The sequence below is a fragment of the Canis lupus genome, chromosome 3 (assembly GCF_048164855.1).
Source record: "Canis lupus baileyi chromosome 3, mCanLup2.hap1, whole genome shotgun sequence".
NCBI lineage: Eukaryota > Metazoa > Chordata > Mammalia > Carnivora > Canidae > Canis > Canis lupus.
This window is the reverse complement of record NC_132840.1, coordinates 2,962,420-2,976,809: the sequence shown is the minus strand read 5'-3', so window position 1 is coordinate 2,976,809 and position 14,390 is coordinate 2,962,420. Positions and strand designations below refer to the sequence as shown.

General features: G+C 39.3%; 1 long non-coding RNA gene across 1 annotated transcript; it reads right to left on the bottom strand.

Annotated features, from left to right (window-relative positions):
• Nucleotides 1-6,289: 6,289 nt before the first annotated feature.
• LOC140624401 (uncharacterized) lies at nucleotides 6,290-12,575 on the bottom strand. The gene is made up of 2 exons (XR_012023879.1): nucleotides 12,440-12,575; nucleotides 6,290-9,612 (listed from the first exon to the last, which is right to left on the bottom strand). It is a non-coding gene; the product is annotated as an uncharacterized lncRNA (long non-coding RNA).
• Between the last annotated feature and the right edge of the window lie 1,815 nt (nucleotides 12,576-14,390).

The following is a 14,390-nucleotide window of genomic DNA, read 5'->3' as shown; positions in this document are numbered from 1 at the left end:
TCATTCATGAGAGACCCACATAGAGAGAGAGAGAGAGAGAGAGAGAGGTGCAGAGACACAGGCAGAGGGAGAAAGAAGCAGGCTCCATGCAGGGAGCCTGCATAGGACTCGATCCCGGGTCTCCAGGACCACGCCCTGAACCGAAGGCAGGTGCTCAACTGCTGAGCCACCTGGGCTGCCCAAAACCATGACACTTTTGAGAGTGAAAAGTTTTAGTACTGATGAGCATTAATAACTATTCAGGGATAAAGATAAAAACTTGGAATGTTCCAGGCAAGGGTGAATGGTAATGCTAGGCTATTATGATAGCTAACAGAAGAAAAGGGGTCTCTAAAATTAGTAATAAATTAACATTACCAGAAACTATGAAGCATTATGTAATCTATGCTTCTTTAATGGGCACGATTTCAATCATTCATCCCAATATCTAATATTAGGCAAAAGCACCTGGAAAGTGTTATCATTGGCTAAAGATTGAACTTAACAAAAGAATAAGCGCAGAAAATGACCCTGTCCATGAATGGTAAGGGGTATGTGTATGCATGCGTGTGTGTCTGTGTGTCCCATGACCCCTGAGTTGGGGAAAAATAGAAGAACATTATTGTTCCAACCCTATTTCAATAGAAAATTAAGAAATATAGAAACTTACAGCCCTTTTTTCTTACTGCTACCAAAATAGCACCAGACTTGAAGACGTTAGACTTTCTAAGCAGACAAAATTAAACCTGGCAACAGCATGGCCACCACCACTACCATCTTCAACAATAGCTATCTGTGCCACAGTTCAGTATGTTCACACTGTGTTGGTGATTGCAGTAGTTCGCCACATTAATCAAGACAATTCTGTGTCCCTTAGAATCTTGTCATTTCATAAGACAATTCTGTTGAAAGTGACAAGCAGAAAGAGTCTGTGAGTCACGACATCAGTGCTGCTATCCCATGGAGATTGGTGACTCGGTTTTCAGTTTCAGCTTTATTCCATGGTATTTGGGTGTGAAACATCCTCATGTTGAGCCCGGTGAGTTTCCATACATCTTTGATGGTGTAAATACCATATTATGGGTGGGATTTATGGCCAGGGTAGTAATTAGCCATTCTCTATTCCCCTCCCCTCCCAATATCCAAAAACTTCATGCACACTCATACAAGGAAAACAGTGTAGCATCGTAACTTCAAGAAATCAGGATGGCAACGTAGAAGAATACCTGGGTTGTTGAACACCTGGGCTGAACCAGCAGTTGTGGATTGGAATGTTTGCTAAGTGTTTGTCTGACATCTGTGTGTGTGTCTACTCTCTTACCAGCCAGCAACTAATCAGAGCAAACTTTAGGCAGTACGACCTTATTCATGACCCGATTCTTGCACACCCTGGAATACTTTGAAATTGTATTTGTCTTTATATTTTGACGCTGTTATCATTGGGATTCTGCGACACCATTCTGCGCTCTTAAATAGTGTTGGTAATAATGGCTGATGTTACAAATGGAAGCAACCTGAATACAGTGCAGGGTGTGATAGTGTTTATATCATGTGTTTTGATTTAGCTTTGATATGTGTAGAGTTCAAAGCAACATTCTAACACTACCTGTCTTCCAAAAATAAGAATCAAGTTGGAGGTGATATTTGAAAGACCTACTTTGGGTCATTATGTGGGAAGATATTTATTTTCTTGCTTTCTCACTTTCTTGGCTCAGTTTCAGTCAGTAGGGAGTCGGTCTGTCTCTTTTTCTTCCCTGCCCTATAATGTTCAGTGAAACTGGTATGATATCTAGGGTTTTAAAAAATAATTTTCTATATTTGTCTTTTAGACTAAATATGGATATTGCCTTAGGATGAAGAGCTGATTGGTGACATAACCACATAGAACTCTAACTCCAGACAAAGCCACCCGCTGTGTGGATACCCAATTCATCAGAGCTTATTGCTTTTATTTTGCAGAGTAATAGCCCAGATTATAATTTTTGCCTTGCCCCCTGAAATGCATGGCCTTAAAAGTTACATGGACCTATGTCTGGTTCTAGCTATGCTACTTTATGCGATAATTGTTCCCTTAATGCTTAATATGTGTCATTCATTTAAGGTGGGTATTTGTTTTATCATATGTAGTAAGGCATCGTTCCTGCCTTCAGTGGTGTTGTTGTCAGTGGGTTAAATTAAGAAATGAAGATATTATTATTATTATATTTTATAAATTCTAAGATCAACATACAAGGTATTACGAAGATGTAGAGGTTAGACACCTATGTCATACTGAATGGTGCTGGCTATGGATGGCTATCCTAAGAAGTATTATTTAAATTCTATTTCTAAGGATAAATAAAAAGAACCCATTAGGAGAAAGAATTGGAAGAAACTCATTCTAGGCACAGGGAATGCTGCTTTCTACCCAAATGACCTTAGGCATGTATCCTAATTTCCTTTGGCTTCATTCACATGTGGAATGGAACATCTAACTCATACTATTTTACTTACATTTGAGTAGAGTATAAAGTTCCTGTTTCTGTGTATGAAATCTGGGATTGAATCAAAGAATGCCAGATGCGTTCAATCTCTTTCTCTCTCTCTTGTTTTGTTTTGTTAGTTTTTTTTTTTGCAATAAATTGTTTTTGCATTATGTCTTACCATTGACCATTGCTAATCCCTAAACATATACTTTAGACTCTTAAATCCTATGTGGGCATATTTTCCCCAGGAGAAGAGAGAGACATTTAAAGGTAGATTTAAGGAACTTTAACTGGGAATTAACTAAGAGTAATAGATGTAAGCCAAATGTCTATCACAATTTCATTGCTGAGATTTAGAATTTAATATGCTTGAAAATTTCTCAAAGATGTCAAATAGCCAACGTTTTCAGAGACAAATCCATTTTTTTTACTTCTTTCTACATTCAATGAAATCTATGGCCTTATACTTTTCTTACATCATAATTTAGATGTCAATCTTTACTACTCTAAAATAGTGGCCCTGGAGTTTTAGCTCTACTTAAGACCAGCTTCCAAATATAATAAAAAATAGCTATGAAATCAGAAACCTCTTAGTAATTCTACTGGCTCACGGCAGGACCACTTGAAAAGTCACTCAATATAGGAAAGAAATAAAATGTGCAAGGTTCAGAAGGCAGTGCCAAAAATGAAGTTGAAATGGTTGGAAATATTGTTTTATACCACTTCATCCTTAACCCTTTTGTGACATTTCAATGAAAAGTTGTATTTTAAGCTCCAAGTAATATTACATAGAATATTGCAACCAACTTTCAGAATATTTCTCTTAAGTGAGAGACTTTTCTATTAATTTGTGACCATGAGCTAGAATGGAATCACTTGCCCCCACAGTGATTAATTAGATATAACATGGCTCTTCTCATTTTGAATCTTGAACTTTGCAGGGTGATCTAGTTTCATCTTCTTATTTTAATCACAAGATGTGGTGATATGTTACATCCATCAAGTCAATGCTATGTCCAGCACTAGACTGGACATATACTTCATTTTCAGAAGGTTATCATAATGAAAATGGGGAGAAGATGGAGACCATGAGTCAGGGGAAGTGAACACTTACCAACCCCCACCCTTCACCCCCCAGTAGTTAGAGGCAGACTCTAAATAAGAATGAATCAAAGTCCAGTACCTTTTCCTTCATAATTCAAGAATTTTAACATAATTAAATAGGTAATGTCAATTAGGGTGATATTAAATGAAGAATGTACCTATTTTATGATACATTTTATAAGAATTATAAGAATATACATTAATTAATTGATTGCTTTTCAAGGTGACTATGTGGAACAAATAATCATTTGTTTGTTAGCATTAAAATAATATGCTTTCCTATTTCTGGTGAAAAATATATCTAAAATGTATATCAATTCCATGCTTTCTTACGCTTTACAAGAGCAGAATAAAGACTTGGTTAGTGGCCTTGGGCAAATCACTAATTTCTGTCCATTTAATCTTAAAACTGCATAGAACAGAAATGCCTATTTTCTTGGAATTTTGCTGCCATTAGATGAAAGATAAATACTACTAATAAAGTTATTTTAAAATATTTCATTCATAGTTATGACAACTAATTATGTTATCCTGTAGTAAGTTCAAAACCTGAGAATCTAACAGGCATGATGACCAGTTTTTCCCTACACTATTTAACTCTATATGAAGAAGTAGACATTGAATTTACTTGTGATTCCTTTAAAAAAAAGTTTTTGTTTTTTTTTGACAGGAAGTCTTTGTTAGCTTACTTATTCGTTTGTTTTGGATTGGTTTTGTTCTGTCTCCTTCTTTTTTTTTTTTTTTTTTTTTTTGTCTCCTTCTTTATGACCAGTTTGTGTCATATCTTGTCTTGCTCTTGAGCCCAGTGTTTCTGTTTTTGAAATCTTTTTCCCTTTTTCTAACATCATAATAATTGAAAATCAAGAAATCTGTTCACATGTTTCTGAAATAGGACTAAATAGCTCCTAAGTAAAATCCTAGATGTCTTTCTTTTTCGTAATTGATGAAATTTGTTGTATCTATAGCTGTTTAGGTAAATCACAGATCTTGATTTGGGATTTTTTTTTAATGATCCTTCAACATATAAAATTGGCCAGTAGAGTTCAGTACTAGAGATTATGAAGTGAATAATTCATAGTTCTTATCTCAGAAAGCTCACAGTCTAGTGAGAGAGGAAGGCAATTATGTTTAGTTGGTAAGGACAACAATAGAGTAAGCATTCAAGTATCTGGGTTCTCAGAGGAGGAATATCTAACACCTAAAGAGATTACAGGGAATGATTTAGTAGAGGCAATATCTAAGCTGATAACTAATGGAAGAAAAGGGACTAATCAAAAGGAGAAAGAGAAATGGCTTTGTAGGTGGGTAGAGCAACATGAAAACACAGTTCTTTCTGTACAATATGCTGTTTAATGTGTGTAGAGGGCACAGTGCAAAAAAAGACCTTTTGGGGCAGTGGCTAGATAACTTAACTAGGTCCATATCCTGAAGGACTTTGTAAAAGTGCAGTGCAAAATTTACTCTTTTCCTAAGGAAAATCTCCCAGGTACATCATTTTCAGGTAAGTGCAGAGTTCTTGTTTTTCCTCTGCCCCTTTTTTCAGTCTGCATTGTTGAGTAAGCTCATGTTGATCTGTCATTAATAAAGTAAAAATCGGGAACATAGATGAGGCTGAAGTCAGTGTGTGTATGTGTATGTGTATAAGTGAGAGATGTGAAAACATACTCCACGGGGGCAGTGGAAGTATAGGGGGGAGTCAGTAGACAGCATGTTGAGTGTCGCAAAGAAGGCCCAAAACATTACATTAATCCGCAAGAGATAGAATTCATCACGGCTTGGGACAGAAAACAGATGCATTTAGTCCATGAGCTTGAGAACTTCGTAGGCAGAGTACTTGCCTATTGTTTTTATTTTGGAATGCTCCACCCCTTTTTTGGCAAAAGAATTTATGATCATGCTATATTACATGTCCTCCATATTAGCATCACTGAATGATGTCACTACCAGTCACTGTCTTGATGAATTAATATATGTCTAGAGTCACTGTTAACTGTGGAAGGTTGAATTTTCAATAGTTCTCTGGTGCTCTTTGATAGTTCCCACAAAGACTCTTCATCCAGGGGCAGGAGATAGAATTCATGGGTAAAGGGACAAGGGTGGGACGATATATCCTCAAACAGAGGGCCTTAAGCATAGGCTGTCACTACAGCCATTATGGAGGGCTATCCTGGCAGATACAGGTGAGCAGTTACTTCAAGCATCCATGGTATACAAGGATGGCAAATAAAACAAAAATGGGAGAACTTGGTGTGGGAAAGCTCTCCAATCAACTGTCAAGTGTTTTCAAGTATTTTAGACTAAGAGAAAAATAAGGCACTTTTTTTTTCCCTCTTATAATACTGCTTTTGCACACAAGACGTTTTCCAACAAAATAATCATGTATCCCTATATTCACGTTGTAGTTTGGTTGCTAAATTGTGATTGACGCTTTTGGCAGGGGATTGGAGATTACATTTTAAGCCATACTGGTTTTGAAATATAATAGAGATAGGATCCTAAGATAATGCAGTTTAACTAATGGATTTATCGGTACTGTAGATATACTTTTTAAAGAGAGAAAATAAAATCTGTAGCTATTAATACCAGCTACATTGAAGTTACGGCAGGATGAGAATCAATTTTGTGAACTCTAAGTGGTTCAGATTGTTGTTGGAACATTGTTAAAGTTTATTAAATATGCAGTTTTATGTACAGCATGATACATTAGGTGATGTACTTTCAAATAAAAACATAAAAAAATATTGACACTTACATCAGTATTTATTTTAGAAATTGCTTTTAAAAGATATGCACACACACTCACGTATACATGACATAATGCCTCTCCTTAAAGATTCACTCAGGACACGAGGGATAAATATATGACATGTTAAGTAATAATACTTAAATAATGCATTGCAAATTCTTATTAGATAGGTTGCCAAAAATAAGTGATATATAAAGTAGTGTCACATACAACGACATCATCTCAACACAGAAGAGAAATTTAATATAAATTGCTTCAACATGATATACAGATTTAAATATTTATAGGCTTCATCTAACTGTGAACGTGTCCTTAGAGATTTCCAGAGGATTTTCACATTCTTTGTAATTGTCTATTAATTTATTAATCTTTCCACTGGATTTAGCTCCTGAGGGCAGTGATTGTATCTTAACACCTCTTAGTATTCCAAACTCCTAACCCTGTGCTTAACATACAAAAGGCTCTGAACAGATGATTTGATAAGTGAATGAATGACAGGGAAGTGGAGTGAGGTGGACCATATTATAGAAATTATCAGTTGCCTTTGTCTTGCAAAATGAGACATCAAGTAAGGAGAGAGGCCTGGAGTAATGGGCTTGCTTTGCAGTCCTCTCTCAAAAAGAAGTGAGAAGGGCATTTCAGGTCAGGAAACCAATGTGAAGAAAGCATAACTCTGAAAAAGACTGATGTAAGTATTATGGATGAAAGAAGGACCGAGATTATAGTTGCCCAGACTATCTGGTTAAACATGGAATGATCTGGAGCCCTGGGATAGCTCAGATCCTTGTTCCAGAGTGTAGAGAATCCGCATCTTCTCCGTACATCAAAGGTTGGCAGGTGGTGTGAGTGTTGCTGATTCCAATGTGGCATCAGGAAACCAATTTCAAGGTTATGGATGGAGACCATCATGGTCCTGACAATCCTTGGGTTGGCATATGTTGAGCTGAAGCATCAATCATCTCCAGGAGAGCCAAAGGCAACCTGGTAACGTAGTTTGTTAACAAACAAACAAACAAACAAAGCATTATCTTAAGACTGGGGGAGATTTGATTTCTAGATTTGATTCTGCCTTTAGCAAGGTGTGTGTGTGTGACTCAGTTTCCTTGCTTGTAGAAAGGAAGGCGGCAGGTCCCACTATCCCTTTTAGATATATCACAATCGCTCCCTGATTCTGTGGACTGAGATGATCCCTGTGTCCTGGGAGAGGAGAGAAGTGAAAAGTCTGCAAGAGGACTTGTCGGTCTACTCTCCCCCAGAGGCACTTTCATATCATCGAACTATAGAAAGAAACAAGTGGCACGTGAAGTGTGGTAAACTGGTTAGTAGCATCGATTTTGGAGAAAAAGGAAGCTGGGTTCTGGGTGCAAACGCTGCATATGCTCCTGGTAGCTTCCGGGTCGTGAAATGAGAATAGACGTACCTCTCCGGGCTGAGTGTTACGTGGGTCCCTGATGCAGAGTGCCCATCAGCGGGGGAGCCACAGCGAGGGTGCCTACATCCCTGTCCACCTTCTTCGACCCTGCGATGACCACTTTCCTTTCATTCCTCATCTCCCTAGCCATTTCCTGACTGTTTCAGGATGGAAAAATTTGATTTTGATCCTAATTTTGATCCTCTTAAAATACGGAAGGACAAAATTGCAAAGTGTGTGGGGTAGAGACAGAAGAGTTATTTTCTTGCTGGAAGCAGTTATATTAAGAACTCAGAAAAGGGACTGATTACTTGGAATGCAAAATTTGGGATTCCCTCTTATGCTTTTGTCTCTCAAAGAACTATTAAGAGGGAATAGGGCAGGAAAAATGATGATTTTCTGATTATGTTGTAAAATAACAGCAACCAAAACCAAATCCCTGAAGCTCAGACACAAACTCTTAAGAGCACAACCATCCCTTACTCTGTTGTTACTGAGACGTATGATCCACCCTTTGCGGCCTCTTTCACTCGCCTCTGCTCAAAGTTATCACGATGTCCTCTCCTACGTAACCAAACCCCAAGCCATTTCTCATGAAAAACTAGTACAAGATTCAGACGCTTCCCCATGGCTGAAAAGTCTTTGCCAAATGCCTGTGGCTTCTGCTCGGCCCCATCTGTCCCTCCAGCCTCACTAATCTCCGAAGCTCTTCCTCCAATGCCTTAAGCCAGATCTCATTTCAGGTCTGTTTGGTTACTCGGCCTCAGTAGGGAAGCTTCCCGTCAGACCTCAGCTTGAAGGCTCCTGTCCATCACTCAGGTAGCCCCAAAGCCTTCCTGCTACCTCCCGATTCTCTTCTCCAAAGCATCCCCACAGTCTGTTCTTCATGTTCATGAACCTGTTCCTTCCACTTTCTGCAGATGATTCGGCTTACTGATTCCTTGGTTGGTTTGTTGACTAGTTTCCTTTCTGTCTTCCCCAGCAGATGGTGAGCTCTCTGAAGATAAGAGCCTTGTCGACTTGGATCACTGCTACGTTATCTAGAACAGTGCTGGGCACACGGTATGTATCCAATTAATTTTTGCTCAACAGATACATGGATGGGTGGATGGGATTTGATTTTAGCACTGTCCCACATTGTTCCAGAAGTAAAGAACTCATCCCTGTTCAGCCTAGCCTCACGCCCACTTGGGTACATCTGGAAACAGAGTGGATTAATCCCTTTGCTTAAAAGTAGTTCTTTCCACCTGTCTGCAAAATAGCATCATTTGTGGACTTTTTAGAGCATAGATGCCAGTGCTCCAACCACTAGTTAAATCAGAATCTCTATGGGTTGGGCTTGAGCATTGATAAACACAAATAAACACAATAAATCCCCTGGGTCTTGCTAACATGCAAATAGATTTGACAAAGTGCTAGCATCCCTTACTCATCCCAAAGAGAGCTGTAAAGTAAACTGCTTCTCGGAGTCCATGAAATGATGTTTGGAAATAAAGTTTTAAAGTTTGCAATTGGTGCTATATGGGAACCTACAAGGAATAACAGACTGGAAAAGACACTATTCTATTCTTTTTTTTTTTTTTTTTTTTGGAAAGACACTATTCTTAACTAAAACAAGACGCAGATTTTCTGATAGTTATCCCGTCCTTGATTTTGGTGCGCCATTCATGAACTGTCCTGGTTTTTTATAGCTGGTTATTGTCCGTTTGTTCTGCTTCCAACTTTCATGAAGGGCTGCTTGGGTGGGGTTCCTTTACTAAGCACTGGTACAATAGTGAGAGGTCCTTGGATGGCGGTGTCATTGCAACTATAACATATTTCAGGCAGATAAACGTTGATACGATTTGACTGTGGGTTGTGTGACATTGTTGAGAGAGTCTAGGTGTTTGAAGTACCTGCAGCAGAAACTAATGAAACAATAAAGTGCAATTGAATGTAAGAAGCCCATTTATGCAGAGATTGAAAGATATGCTTTTATTATCTCAATATCAGCCCTCCCTTAAGGTTCCCAAGTGCATGAATCCTGTTCTACATGAATGTATATGCATTGCGCTATATCGACTTTTGAAGACAGAATCAGTTACATTTACATTTTAATCAATCCAGATGCAATGGGCCACTGTAATTACCAAACATTTGGAATCCAAATTTTGCTGATTAGAATTCTAAAATGACGATTTATTAGAAGAGCATAACGATTCCAAATGATTTCCTCAGGAGAATCCTCCCATTATTAATTATTAGCAAAAGCTGCTCCCTGAGAGCTCCCCAAAGGAGGTTGGAAAGAAAAAAAAAATCAAAAACTGCATAAAGAGGCAGAGAAAGATATATTGATGTAATTGTAGCTAATGTGCTATGCATCATGACCAAAGACTGCTTTTTATATCTCTTATTAAAAAAGAGAAGTGCTAATTTAATTTTAAATATCTGCGAGAAAAATTAGAAAGCAGAAAACTGCAAACAGATACTGCTGGGCGTGAAACTTTGCCTCTTTAGTGACATGAACCTGTTTAGAGTCTGGCTCTTTCCATGCCCCTGCCGTGACTTTTCCCCAATGGTTCTCCAACCATGCTACTTAAAATTAGATAGATCTGATTAATTTGTCTCCTCCCTGCTCTGAAAAGACACACTGCATAGGAGCTTTGATCTGATCACACAGGGAGGTCTCCTCATGGTCCAGCCATACTAGGTTGGAATCAGAGCAAAGGCTCATATGATTATATGTGTCATTGTTAATTGCGCACTAATGCCAGTGTTCATTAGGAACAAAGGAACATGTGGCACTGCAGCCAGAGCTTAATTTTCTCATTAGCTGTATAACATTAAGTGGTACCTATGATACGAAAATCACTGCGTAACTTCATGGAAAGGAGCATATTGTGTTTTTATGTGGTGATGTTCTTTGAAAAGGGTGGAAAAAAATAACTATAAACCCATCTGGTATTATTAAGTAGTCATTTCAATATAATTGGCTTGGGATCACGCCTTTTGTAAGAAAGACACCTGCAGTAGACGTGATTCAAGTCATAGTTAGTGATTTCCTTTTCCTTCCACTGATGATCATCAGCTGGTTTTCTAGACATTTGAGTTTGTCACATATATGAGCCTCCCCCACCTCCAGCTCATCCCCAAAGCTTTTTTTTTTTTTTTAATATTTTATTTATTTATTCATGAGGGATGCAGAGAGAGAGGCAGAGACACAGGCAGAGGGAGAGGCAGGTTCCATGCAGGGAGCCTGACATGGGATTCAATCCCAGGACCCCAGGATCATGACCTGAGCCGAAGGCGGATGCTCAACCACTGAGCCACCCAGGTGCCCAAAGCTTTTGTGACAGATTCCTAAGTCTATCTCTTCCAACTGTACCTATCCCTGCCACTTACCCTTATTCTTAATACTAATGGTCGCAAGGAACTATCAGCTGCTTTGAAGCATTGCACAGCAAGCCTATGATTTGGCAAATGTGAAGGAAGTGCTCTTCCCGATGACAGCAGTGAATGACTCAAGCTCCTAAGTATAGGCATGTGCCTGGCCTATCAGGTGAAATCCATCTCCCCTGGAACAACTAGAGCAAGACTGTGCTGAGCTCTCTGTAAGATGCTTTTATGTTGAATGATCTAGTTTGAGTTATAAAGATGAAAACAAATATCACATCCAGTTCTGATCTCAGCTGGAAGTCTCAGCAATGAAATGAATAGGTTCTGGGGTAGAGTGGTGGGAGGAAGTGGGATGTAACGATCCACTGCTCTGGAGGGACAAAAATGTCAAGAAAGATTTTGTTCATGAAAATTAGATATCTTTAAAATTGTCTTGGAGGGGTGCCTGAGTGGCTCGGTTGGTTGAGCATCAGAATCTCCATTTCAGCTCTGGTCAGGATCCCGGGGTCATGAGGTCAAGCCCTGCATTGGGCTCCACACTCAGTGGGGAGTCAGCTGGGTTTTCTCTCTCCCCCTGCTTGTTATCTCTCTCTCTACAGCAAGTAAATAAATGTCAAAAAATAAAATAAAATTGAATTGGAAGGGCTGAATATTAAAAATGAGAAAAGAAAAGATTTCTTGTAACTCAGCTTGAATTATGATTAGAAGTAAATAACCTTTCTACAAGGACAAATCAGGCTGGCTGAAGCTCGGGGTGAGTTTGGGAGTGAATGGGGTGAAGTATGATAAGTCAAGAAAAGAGGTGGGAATGGGTGACCAATTCATCCTTTAATTGTTGTATTCCTACACTCTGAAGATATTTAAAACAAGTTTTTGTGCCCACAGTAGAGGCTGCGGAAGTTAATACAAGGAACACTGGTCTTTTGACAAAATACCTGTGTAAATTGTGATACTGTATTAAAACTAGTTTTTTAAAGTTCTGCATAAAGTTGAGTATCAAGTATATGTGTTCATTTTAGCAATGGTAATAAATTATTTAATCTCAAAATTACCTAAGGGGAATAGAAAGGTGTCAAAATAGTTTTAGGACTTAGGACTGTTTGCCTGCCCTCATCCCCCAAAAGAAGGAGAAGAAATATATGTAGAAAAATAGCAGGTGGCCTGCAGATGACTAATTTCTGGCTTATCTGAAGCAATGGAGGTAAGAAAAGATAAGGTGGAGTCATCGTAATTAGAGAAGAGAAGGGAATAGGAAAAGGAAAGAGGAGAGGAGGTGAGAGGAGATGAGGAGAGATGAGAAGAGACATGAGGAGACGAAAGGAAAGGAGAGGAGAGGACAGTCCAGGTTCTCCAGCTTACCCTGAAGTAGAGTCGCTCACCACGTGCACTGTCCTACCAAACCTTTCTTTATATCTCCAGCCCCACGCGTTCAAGTGGTGCTGTTTCGGGCTCCGTGCACCCTGCCAATGAGTTCAGTCCACCATATTGAAGGGAGAACTGGGCGATTCTGACTCTACGTATGAGTTTAGATCTCAGAGAAGCAGTGTGGGCTGCAGTCATCAGTGGGTGTGCAGATGCTATTTGATGAGTAAGAGCTGTAAAGAGAGAAACTGAAGGGGCGGATGTGAAAGGGGGACATTAAGTGATGTATGTGAGGAGATGATCTGGAAAGGAACCAGGGATGGAGAAGGTGGGGATCCAGGAGGAAGACCAGAAACACGTAGTATACAAAAGGCCGAAACTAATAGTCACCTCTATCAGAGACTGTTGAGAGGCTAAATACGTTGAGGATTGAAAAATACTAACTATATTTTGTCATATGGTATATTGTGGATTTCTTATTTTTGTGGCTTAGCTTACCTCTGGGGGGGGGGGGGAATCGACTGTTTTCAAGATGGAAAAAGGGAATAAAAATGTAAGACTTCCATACAGTTAACACAATTTCAACATCAATATAATTTCATCATCCTGAGTAATTTTTTGAAACACTGAACTATGATATTTAAATATGTTCCTGTTTGATATTAAGTCAATAATGACATAACAGTTATTATTGTTATTTGCCAGATTTTATTTGGCATAAAATGGATTTTGAGAGGATTTTCACCTACTGAGGATATCCTAGGTGCTGGGCTTTGTGTATGTGCTGCTCAGTATGGGCATAGAAGCTGCTGGCTAACAGCGAGGCATCTGGGGGTGAATGGCCCTGAACCCTGACTTTACCCAACACTAACCATGTTACCTTATGGTGTTCTCTAAAGAACGAGAAAGACAGGAAGGTCTGGTAATGTAGACAAAAAGGGAGCAAGAGGTAATAAAGCGCCTACCTCCTAGAGTTTCTGGAAGGATTGAGTAGATATTACATGGAAAATACTTTAAACAGTTCTTGACGCCCAGTAAACGTTCAATATACGCCAACTCTTACCATTGTGATTATTCAGTTATTTTAACAATTCTGTAATTAAAGGAAAGTCCTTCCTCTTCACATTCTGTAAAGAAGACCCTAGATTTTAGAGAGAAAACAATATTCATGTAAAGTAAACGTGTTTGGGTGATGGTGGCAGGACTGCAATCCTAATCTCTTCGACTCTGAAACCCTTGCTTCTCCCAACACACTGGACACTTCCAAGGTCTGTTCTGAGGAGCACGGCTGGTCAGAGAGTGAAGCCAAGGGGTCCTCTGTGTGTGGGATTCAGGAGGAGCGCGATGGGAGAGTTCAAGAGAGCTGAGATAAGAGCCTCTTGCTTCACTTACTGGAGGCTTGGCTTGGGTTTCCTGGGAGAAGCACTCTGCCACCGAGAATGATAGTCACAGTGTGGGGCGTCTGGAGGGTTCCACAATCAAGCCTCTGACTTTGGCTCAGGTCATGATCTCAGGGTCCTGGGATGAACCCCGTGTCAAACCCAGCTCAGTGGAAGTTTGCTTCTCCCTCTGCTTCTGCCTCTGCCCCTCCCCCTGCTTCTGTGGTGTGTTTTCTCTCTCTCTCTCTCTCTCTCTCAAATGAAAGAAAAATAAAATATATTTTTAAAAGGATAATAATAACAGCGTGACTTGGGAAACACACTAAACTCTAATCCCGAAGCCCTTCCCTGTCTCCCACCATCATAATCTAGAATCCAATTTGAACATATTGACAGTTGACCAACCAGCTGATGAATCGTATCAAGGTCCTTAGACCCTATACAATCCCATATTCTCTGGGCTACTTTAGGACTTCTCGTAAGGGAGAAGGCAATTCTCAGCTCTTAAGGATCCTGTTGTTATGTATATGCTACGTCCTAGTTTAGACCCTGGAGGTTTAAACACAGCA